We start from the raw sequence: 11,690 nt of genomic DNA on the forward strand, positions 1-11,690 counted from the left end.
TGTGCTGGGATCAAAGTCTTGAGCCTCCCATGTGCTGGGATCAAAGGCATGAAATCCCAAGTGCTGGGATCAAAGGTGTGAGCCACCACCTCCCAGTTCTGTTTCTCTTTTAGACTAAATCAATATCATGTGGCCCAGGGTGGCCTTGAACCGTGATTTTCCTGCTTCCTCCTCCCAAGTGCTGGGATTAAAGGTGTGTGCCACCACTGCCTGGCCTCTATGGTTAACTAGTGGCTAGCTCTGCCCCCTGATCTCCAGGCAAGCTTTATTTGTCAGAACACAAACAAAATATCATATAACATTTATCAGTCTTGTTTTCTTCTGCAATCCAACGTAACTGCAGGAGAGACAATGGCTCAGGAGAAATAAATATGAAAGGCCAAGAGCAGAACCAAAGGAGAACAAAACAGAGTCAGTTAGACAGAGACTGGTGCCTCCTTCAGTGACTCCACAATGGTGGGAAAGTCATCTGGTTCTCTTTCACGATTTTACTTGCTGAAACACACAGTCCACTCAGACTGCAAGGGCCGAACCACTAACTCTCCATTGTGCTGTGTTCCCGGGCTCTGGTTTTCAACAGGTTTAGAATAGTAAATGCATCTTGAGCTTAGCTTTCTTTTGTTTTTGTTTTTTTTTTCCTCAAAAAATTTTAAGCTATGTGTATGGAGAGTACAGTACTCTTGGAGACCAGAAGAGGGCGTTGGATCCCCTAGAGCTGGAGTTACAGTCAGTTATGAACCACCTGACATAGGTGCTGGGAACTGAACTCAGGTTCTCTGAAAGAGCATCACTTAACCACTGAGCCATTTCTCCAGCCCCTTTTCAAGTTAAACAATTATTACAGGAGATTCGTTTGTGTTGTTGCTCTGAGACTGCCAATAGAGTCAGGATTGGTTCAGAGGGCGTGGTCCACATTCAGCTGGCAGAAGTGGACGTAGAGTTTTCCAGCGGACTGAGGAGATAGATGGATACACAAGAGGAATAAGGAGGGGCCAAAGGGGATGCGCAGCCCTTTCCAGTGAGGAAGCGTGGAGAACAGAGGTTGCTGATCGTTTTCTCGTAGCTCTGTAGATCTGCCAGGTTTTACTCTAATATCTGACTCCTGACCATTTTGTATTAATAAAACAATAAAAGAAGCTGCTTTATCTGGCACCCAACGTGTGGTAAGAACACTAGGCAGTTTTTAATTTAAAGTCACCACACCTCAGCAGGTCATCTGCAAGGGCTTTTCCCTAACACTGCGACCTCCCTGCAACAGCACCCTGCCCCGCCTCCCCCCACCCTCCTCCAGCACAGTCGCAGCCTGGCCTCTGGCCCTGCAACTGCCTGGCCTGAAACAGCTGCACATTACTGGCTCAGTCTGTCATGCAGGTGGCCCGGAGCCCTCCCACAGCAAGCTCTGGCTCCTCCTACCTGTGTGTGTCATCATCATGTCCCTTCGCCTCTTCCTCCCACTCCCTGCTAGACCTGACCTGGCATAAGTGCCCGGGGGGAGCAGAGCAAGCCCACAGCTCCCCTCCCAGGCCGGTCCTCCATGGCCTGGTACAAGGGTGGGGGTGGTGCTGTGGGATGGTCTGTATGGCAAATGTGTTGCTCTGATTGGTTAATAAATAAAACACTGATTGGCCAGTGACTAGGCAGGAAGTGTAGGCGGGACAAGGAGGAGAATAAAGCTGGGAAGTGGAAGGCTGAGTCAGAGACACTGCCAGCCTCCACAATGACAAACAGCGTGTGAAGTTGCCGGTAAGGCACGAGCCACGTGGCAAGGTATAGATTTATAGAAATGGATTAATTTAAGCTGTAAGAACAGTTAGCAAGAAGCCTGCCATGGCCATACAGTTTGTAAGCAATATAAGTCTCTGTGTTTACTTGGTTGGGTCTGAGCGGCTGTGGGACTGGAAGGTGAAAGAGATTTGTCCTGACTGTGGGCCAGGCAGGAAAACTCTAGCTACAGGGTGGAGCTAGTACAGCTGCCTGGCAACACTCCCACCCCCCACCACCAACCCCCCAACTCAAACTCCCATGCCCCCACACCCCACACCCCACACCCCCTGCCAGACAACCTCCACTGCACTGCTGGCTACTATCACACAGCTTCACCTTTACTGTAGTCCTCAGCAGATCTGGTGAGACACCAGGAATTCTTAAAGGGGGAATTAGGTTTAAAAAAGATAGATAGATAGATAGATAGATAGATAGATAGATAGATAGATACATACATACATACATACATACATACATACATACATACGTACATTCGTACATACGTACATATAGATATCTTTCCCATGTTAAGAACATTACAATACAGGGAGTTAGGTCTCTGATGGTTTCACAATGGATGGTTTGGAAATGGAAGAATTAAATGAAGGGATAATCAACTTAGCTGGAATTGACATAATGTTGATTATAACCATTATCAGTTTGGTAATTCATTGTTTATCTTTTAAAGAGTGGTTTGATATTGGTGCCAAATATGAAAAATTGACTGATAAGATGCCATCCTTAGAAAGACCTACTAATGAAGCTAAGAAAAACATTCACACAGAGAGGAGTTTAGGGCAGAACCTACCACACCATTGCTTTATGAAGCTGAAGAGGAGCTGCCCAAGGTTATTAGAAAGTCAACCTTAATCTATCCAGTTATCATTCAAGAATGACCACCAGATGATAGGCACCCCCAAGGCTGTTCAGAAGTTAACTGAGATCCTGTAGAAATGTTAGATTTGAAGAGATTTAAGGAAGCAGTAGTTTCATATGGTATGCACCCACCTTTTGTGAAGCAGATGTTAAATCCATGAGCAACTCAGAACAGAATTATTCCATAAGACTGGAAAGACTTAGATACAACAATATTGGAAGCTGGTCCTCAGTTACAATGGAAAACATGGTGGAGAAAGGAAGCTATGGTCATAGAACAATGAAATAGGGTTAGAGGTATGGAAATTTTCCAAGACCAGCTAGCTACTCAGTGAAGGCCAGGATACTGATTTATAAAGACAGTTTAGATTTGATTATCACACCTTGGTGCTATGTCATACAGCAACTTTGAATGCTTGGGACAGGGTTGAAGAATCAGGAAAGAGGACTGAGTCATTTACTAAAATTACCAAAAGAAGCCTTCACTGACTTTTTACAAAGATTGACTTCAGCTGTAAATAGAATGATATCAGATCCAGAAGTTAGAAATATGTTAATTGAATTTTTGGCATTTGAAAATGCTAATTTAGAATGCAAAGGGGTGATTTGGCCTTTAATTAAGACTAGGCAAGATCGACACCAATTGAAGAATGGATTAGAAATACAGCTGATCTTGGTTTGGATCTCACACTTAAGATGACACTTGGGTAGAAGTGATTTCTAAAAGTTTTAAGAAAAATCAGAAGACTAGATGTTTTAAGTGTGGTAGACTGGATCACCTGAAAAGGGATTGTAGGCAAGAGGTGCCTAGAAACAATGTTTTTTTCTAGAGATAATCCAAACAGAAGGCCCCAGCCATCTGGAATTTGCAGAAGGTGTGGCAAAGGCCAGCATTGGACTAATGAATGAGAATCAACAAGGGACAGGCAAAGTAACCTTTTGCTAAGGAGAAATGCCTTAGGGGGCCTCTTTCAGGCTCCAATGTCAAATTTGGTTCAATCACTCCCTGTCAGCATTGGGGAAACCCATCCACATAGCAATTAAAAGACTTAATGCCTGTTGTTAAAAACCATACTGCTCTGGATGACAAGACAACTTTATTACATAAAACAAAATTTTCAGGAGAGACTATAAAACAAGTATTTTGGAAAACTTCTATAAATGATCAAAGACCAAGGCTAAAAATACAAATAAATGGCATTGTGAATGAAGGTTTACTAGACATAGGTACAGATGTAACAATAATTTCAAAAGAAATCATGGCATCCAGATTGGCCTCTTCAGGAGGTAAATGTTTAGCTTCTAGGGATTGAAATTTTATCTCAGGTAAAACAAAGTACAAGATGGGCCAAGTGTACAGGGCCAGAAGGACAGATAGGGAAATTAAAGCCGCATGTGGCTAACATAGCAACGAATTTATGGGGACATGATTTGTTGCAGCAATGGAATCCCCAGATTAACATTCCTCCAATCTCAGAAACAAATCATAAACTAACGTATGCTTCTGAGAGAAATATTAAAAGGTGTTATAAAGAATAGTCACTGACTGTTCAGGTTGTACATAAACAGGGCATAACAGCAGCTGATCTTCCCAAGGTACCAACAGCCCTACCTTTAAAATCGTTAACTGACAAACCTCTCTGGGTGGAACAATGGCCTTTGATATCAGAAAAATTACAGGCATTAGAACAACTGGTACAGGAGCAGCTAAATGCTCACCATAATGAAGAATCAACCACTCCTTGGAATTCTCCTATATTTGTCATTAAAAAGAAATCTGGAGCCCGGCAGTGGTGATACCTGCCTTTAATCCCAGCACTCAGGCAGGCAGATCTCAGTGAGTTTGAGGCCAGCCTGGTCTACAAAGCAAGTTCCAGGACAGCCAGGACTGTTACACAGAGAAACCCTGTCTCGAAAAACGTTAAAAAATTGGAAAAATTTTAACAGATTTAAGAGCTATAAATAAGGTGATTCAGTCAATGGGCTCTTTACAGCCTGGAATTCCCCTGCCTTCTCTATTATCTAAAGGACAATTTGTTATAGTGATTGATTTAAAAGACTGCTTTTTTTTTTAACTATACCTTTACAAGAACAGGATAGAGAAAAATTTGCATTTACAGTGCCTACTTATAATAATTCGCAGCCTGTTCAAAGGTATCAGTGGAAAATTCTCCCACAAGGGATGTTAAACAGCCCCACCATGTGTCAATATTTTGTGCAACAACAATTGGAAATAATTCATAAACAGTTTCCTCAATCTATAATTTACCATTATAAGAATGATATCTCACTAACTAATTCAGACACAGATACCTTAGAAAAATTGACAAAAGTAAGGAAAATTTTGCCTTATTGGGGATTACAAATTGCTCCTAAAAAATACAAAAAGAAGATTCTGTTAATTACCTAGGATATAAGGTAGGCTTACAGAGAATTTAACCACAGAAAGTACAAATCACAGAGATCAATTATGAACTCTTAATGATTCTCAAAAATTGCTGGAAGATATTAACTGTCTACAGCCCACAATTGGATTGACAATTGAAGAGCTAAGTAATTTAGTTTAAACCTTACAAGGTAATAAGGACTTAAATAATCCAAGAAAATTATCATCTGAGGCTAAGAGAGAATTGGCTCTGATAGAAAAGAATTATAGGATACACATGTGGATTGCTTGGATCCAAAGCTTGATTGAATCCTGGTCACACTACCTTCTATGCATTCTCCTACAGGAATTCTTATTCAGAGAGAAAATAATATTTTAAAATGGATATCTTTGCCATGCAAACAGAGTAAAAAATGAGAGACCTATGTAGAAGAGTTTTCTGAATTGATTCTGAAAGGAAAATTGAGACTTTGTCAATTATCAAGAATAGACCCAGCAGAAATTGTGGTACCTTTAACTAATGATGAAATTGACAAATTATGGGCAGAAAATAAACATTGGTAAAGAGCTTGCAGTAATTTCTTGGGGGAGATTAGCAACAGATATCCCAAAAGCAAGAGACTCCAGTTTATAAAAAGAACTAATTGGATCCTACCTCACATTGTGTGAGAAACACCAATATCTGGAGCCCCTATAGTCTATACAGATGTAAATAAATCAGAAAAGACAGGTTACAAGTGAGGAAATTTAAGTAAAGTGGCTCAAAGCCCTTATGATTCTGTTCAAAAGTCAGAATAATATGCTATTTCTCAGTATTGTTAAATTTTCCAGAAACACTTAATATAGTCACTGATTCTCAACATGCAGAAAGAGTTGTTTTACATATTGAAACCACTGAACTTATACCAGATGATTCAGAATTAACTTTGTTATTTATTCAATTACAAGAAATAATAAGAAATAGAAATCATCCCTTGTATATAACACATATCAGATCCATTATGGGTCTACTAAGCCCTCTAGCACAAGGTAATTTTGAAATTGATCAGCTATTGATAGGAAATGTACTAGAAGCCTCAGAATTTCAGAAGAAACACCATGTTAATATCAAGGGTTTGAAGAAAGATTTTTCAATCACTTGGCAACAAGCCAAGGAAATTATAAGGAAATGTCCTATTCATTCTTTGTATAACCAGACTCTACTACCTTCAGGAAGTAACCCAAATGGTACTCAAAGAAATAAAATTTGGCAAATGGATGTGTTTCATTTTGTGGAGTTTGGAAAATTAAAGTATATGCACCATACCATAGATACATGTTCAGGATTTCAATGGGCAACTGCTTTGAGTTCTGAAAAGGTTAGTTCTGTAATCAAACATTTGTTAGAAGTTATGGCCATCATGGGGATATCTGTACAAATTAAGACTGATAGTGCTCCAGCATATGACTCTAGTAAAATGAAACAGTTTTTTGCATATTACAACATAAAGCATATTACAGGTATACCACACAATTCTATGGGACAAGAAGTTATAGAAAGATCTAATCTCACTTTAAAAGATATGCTTAATAAACAGAAAGGGTTAATAAAGACCCCCAGAGATAGATTACACAGTACTTTATTAACTTTAATTTTTTAAATGCTAATGAGAAAGGAACAACAGCAGCAGAGAGACATTAGATAATAGAAAAAAACTGCTGAATTAAATCAACCCATATACTTTAAGTTGTTGATGTGTTGACTGGGATGGAGAGATGGCTCAGTGGTTAAGAGCACTGACTGCTCTTCCAGAGGTCCTGAGTTCAATTCCCAGCAACTACATGGTGGCTCATAGCCATCTGTAGTGAGATCTGGTGCCCTCTTCTGTCTTGCAGGGATATATGCAGACAGAGCACTGTAAACATAATTAAAGGACACTATATACATAATAAATAAATTAATTAATTAAAAAAAGCCGGATGGTGGTGGTGCACACCTTTAATCCCAGCACTCAGGAGGCAGAGGCAGGCGGATCTCTGTGAATTCAAGGCCAGCCTGGTCTACAGAGTGAGATCCAGGACAGGAATCAAAACTACACAGAGAAACCCTGTCTTGAAAAGCAAAAAAAAGGAAAAAGAAAAGAGAAAAGAAGAAGGAGGAGGAGGAGGAGGAGGAGGAGGAGGAGGAGGAGGAGAAGAAGAAGAAGAAGAAGAAGAAGAAGAAGAAGAAGAAGAAGAAGAAGAAGAAGAAGAAGAAGAAGAAAAGATGTGTTGACCTCAGAATGGAATGAGGATGTGTGTTATGTTGGGGAAGAGGTTTTGCTTTCATATCCACAGGAGAAGAAAAACTATGGATACCATCAAAATTAATAAAGATTAGATTTGAACAGCAGAAACCTCTTGATTAGGACAGGTGATCGTATGTCAAACAGCATGACCATTCAACCTGCCAAGAAGGAAAACTCCCCAAAGTTAAGATTGGGGCAAAGTTTTTTTTTGTTTTTGTTTTTTTTTTTTTTTTGCCTTTCCAGGAGAATAAAACTTCAGATTCCTTAGTATCCAACTAAGGAATCTGAAGACCACTGGACAAATGAAACATCTGAAGAAGAAGGAAGAATCATCAAGAGAAAATGTCCCAAGAAAAAGTAAATTGGCCTAATGGTATAGCACACTTTCTTTCTTTCTTTCTTTCTTTCTTTCTTTCTTTCTTTCTTTCTTTCTTTCTTTCTTTCTTTCTTTCTTTTTTAAGATTTATATATTTATTATGTACACAGAAGAGGGTGCCAGACCTCATTACAGATGGTTGTGAGCCACCATGTGAGTGCTGGGAATTGAACTCAGGACCTCTGGAAGAGCAGTCAGTGCTCTTAACCTCTGAGCCATCTCTCCAGCCCTTATAGCACACTTTCAATAGGATAAAAATCTCATAAATCTTCCCAAATGTTTGTCTCTACTGTTCTCTACAGACATAAAAGGCAAATCGTCCTTTTGTAGTTACAATTCAATTAAAAATTAAAGCTAGTGTTGGAGTTGGAGCATGGCTCTCTCCTTCTCAAAGCCTAAGCATGCTTGTTAAAGGAAAATCCAAGATCTCTGTCTCATGTCAAAAGAGTCAACTAATGTGGGACAGAAGAAAAATCAAAATTAAGGTACTGTTCTGTTGTCATAATCCTTTGGTTTTATTTTGACTCTTTAAAACTGTATTTTTTCTGAGACAGGATTTCTCTGTGTAGCCTTGGTTGTTCTGGAACTCCCTCTGTAGACCAGGTTGGCCTTGAACTCACAATCAGCCTGACTCTGCCTCCCTACTGCTGGGATTAAAGGCGTGCACCACCACCGCCCAACTCTTTAAAACTTTTCTTAAGGTATAAATATTACCTCAAAATTTATAAGATTTATATATTTTTTTTTTCGTTTTTCGAGACAGGGTTTCTCTGTGTAGCTTTGCGCCTTTCCTGGGACTCGCTTGGTAGCCCAGGCTGGCCTCGAACTCACAGAGATCCACCTGGCTCTGCCTCCCGAGTGCTGGGATTAAAGGCGTGCGCCACCACCACCTGGCAAGATTTATATATATATTTTTTAACTTTCTGTCATGATATTAATGGTCATTTAGAGTACTAACTAATTCTAGAAATAGGCTTCATCTAGCTTCCTATACATGATTTCAGGTTTGAATCTGAAGCAAGTAACTAGGAATTAAGTTTGTGTGGGTACAAAGGAGAGGTCCTTTAACCTCTCCAAGATCTGCTGCGTATGACATTTAAAATGTTTAAGTTTTCTGAAGTGAACCATGATCATGCCTAACAGTGACCTTTGAAGTCTCCAAAAGGATGATGGGGCCCCACAATGGCAATTGCACCGGAATTGTGATTTCGAGAATAAGCTGAGAAACACCACACCAAGATCAGCTTTGGACGAGAAACTGCTCGGGACAATTTCAAGGTGGTTAGCTGAGATGGTCCGGTCTCATAGACTCCTCCAGCCAGGACTTCAGATAAGCCCTGCACTTTCCCATCCCACCAAGACTGGACAACAGCTAGCTCTCCCAGGTCTTGACCATTATCTCAATTTCCTCAGGGTCCCCTAAAAATGGCATTGCCCCCAGACAACAGGAAGTAATTTTAAGAATGTGACACCCACATTCTCAAGAGGTGGGGTGGGTGATTTCTGGTCATTTGGTGGGTTTTGGATGCTTACCATCGTGTAGGGGGGCTGGTGACAAGTTGTTATTGGTCATGGGCAGGGAGGAAACTAAGCAAAGGAGATTAGATTCAGGGATCTTGTTCTGAAAAGAAAAAAGGGGGATATTGGAATGATAGGATAAAAGGGTAGATTATTCAATCTATTTTTAAACTCAAAATGCAACTACTAGTCTCAAATATTTTACATTGGTATAGATTTTTGTATATTGATACAACTTTAAGGTTATTTTTGTTATACTATATATGTGTGTGTCTATTCTTGTTTAAGATATTTTTGTATAGTGATACAAATTTAAGATAATTTTTATTATACTGTATATATGTTTCTACCCTTGTTTAAAGTATTGTACCTGTACAGCTCATTTAAAAATGTAAAGTTCGCCGGGCGGTGGTGGCGCATGCCTTTAATCCCAGCACTCGGGAGGCAGAGGCAGGCGGATCTCTGTGAGTTCGAGGCCAGCCTGGTCTCCAAAGCGAGTTCCAGGAAAGGCGCAAAGCTACACAGAGAAACCCTGTCTCGAAAAACCAAAAAACAAAAACAACAACAACAACAATAAAAAAAATGTAAAGTTCTAGTCCTTGAAAACTATTAGGATAATAAAGACAAGTATGTAGTTAGTCATCTATAACAATCAAACTTATAATCATGTTAGGTATGTTTTCAAGGTCAAATATATAAATTTTAAATAGATAGATGGTCTTCAAACACTTCAAAGGCCTACAGAATATGACATTTAAAATATTTTAATAACATAAGGCTTTTCATGACAGTGAGGCATGTCTGCTCCTGGCAGCACCAATTTACTTCAAAAAAAATGATGGGCACTGAAGAACCTCCATATGGAGTTTGCTTTCTTTGTGACAAAGTTAGCCACTGGGCAAGAAACTGCCATTACCTCAACTGCTGACTTTATGCTGTTCAAACTGGACAAGCAGGACACAAAAGAAAGCAATTGCTGAATTTTGCCAAGACCCAAGGTAGGATAGTCCTTCAAAATTTCCTGCTTCACAAAAAGTCTGTCAGATATTCTAGTCCTGTAGACCAAAGATGGATGCCCCAAAGTTGCAGAGGAACCTTGGGTGACTATCCAGGCAGCCATATGTCTCTGTCATTACTATAGTTTTGGAAGTTGTTTTCTCTGCACTTCCTGTTTACTCAGGTAATATAGCCTTCTCGGATCTCTGATGAGGTTGAAGACTAGATAGTTATAGTTTTCTTTAGTTATAATAGAAATTCAATTAGGTACAAAACTTTTGTTTGGACTCACCAAGAGAGGATAGATAATGGAATATTTTCTCTAAATTTGCCAAATACAAATGAACTGGTCATTGTGAATGTAATTTTTACCTGATAATTGTTCCTATTGTACATAGTTTTACTATGTTAAAGTTAAAAACCTTTCTTTTTTATTTAGACAAAAAGGGGGAAATGTTGCAGGAGATTTGTGTTGTTGCTCTAAGACCACCAATGGAGTCTGGCCTTGGTTCAGAGGGTGGGGTCCACATTCCGCTGGTTGGAGTGGATGATAGAGTTTTCTGGTGGACTCAGAGGAGATAGACAGACACACAAGAGGCATAAGGATGGGCCAAAGAAGAGCGTGGCCCTTTCGAGTGTGGAAGCATTGAGAGTAATGGTCACTGGTCGTTTTCTCCATTACTCTGTGAATCTCTCAGGTTTTACCCTAATATCTAACTCCTGACCATTTTTATTAATAAGACAACAAAGAAGCTGCTTTAAATAATAATTGTGTGTGTGTGTGTGTGTGTGTGTGTGTGTGTGTGTGTGTGTGTGTGTGTAACTCAGAGCATCAGCCTTGGCAGCAAGCATCTTCACCCTCTGAGCCATCTCACCAGCCCAAACTCACTATATTTTCAGCTACAGGTTCCCTGGGCTGTGACCCCGCCACAGTAGCAGTGTGATGTCTACTGACTAGAACTTAGCCAACCTTTCCTCATAGGTAATGACTGCTCTGGCCATGCAGATACCCAGCCTTTGCAGCCACCTTCATTCTGGGACAGCCACACCCCAGACTCTGCATTTCTGCCTGCTGCTTTAGAAGAGGTGTCACCAGCCACTACTCATGGAAGACAACATCATCCATCTTGCAGGTCTCCCCTCCCCCAACTCCTCCTTTTCTCTGGACCCTTCCCATCACCATCTAACCAGCTTCCAACATCTCCTAGGCCATGACTCCATGTCCCTTCATGTACCACCCTCCCCCTTCCTCTGTACACAAAGCTTGGGGTGGGGGATAGCTCCGAGTGTTCTCCTCAGTCTCCTCACTTTTTCTGTTGAAAAAAAGCTCCCACAAAAATCTCACCTGACCACCTCTGCTAACTACCATGTCAGTTCTCCATCTTTTTTTTTTTTTTTTAATTTATTCTGCCTGCATATTTGCCTACAGGCCAGAAGCGGGCACCAGATCTCACTACAGATGGTTGTGAGCCACCATGTGGTTGCTGGGAACTGAACTCAGGACCTC

This window comes from Peromyscus californicus, unplaced genomic scaffold (genome assembly GCF_007827085.1).
Source record: "Peromyscus californicus insignis strain IS unplaced genomic scaffold, ASM782708v3 Scaffold_5__1_contigs__length_169319896, whole genome shotgun sequence".
Taxonomy (NCBI): domain Eukaryota; kingdom Metazoa; phylum Chordata; class Mammalia; order Rodentia; family Cricetidae; genus Peromyscus; species Peromyscus californicus.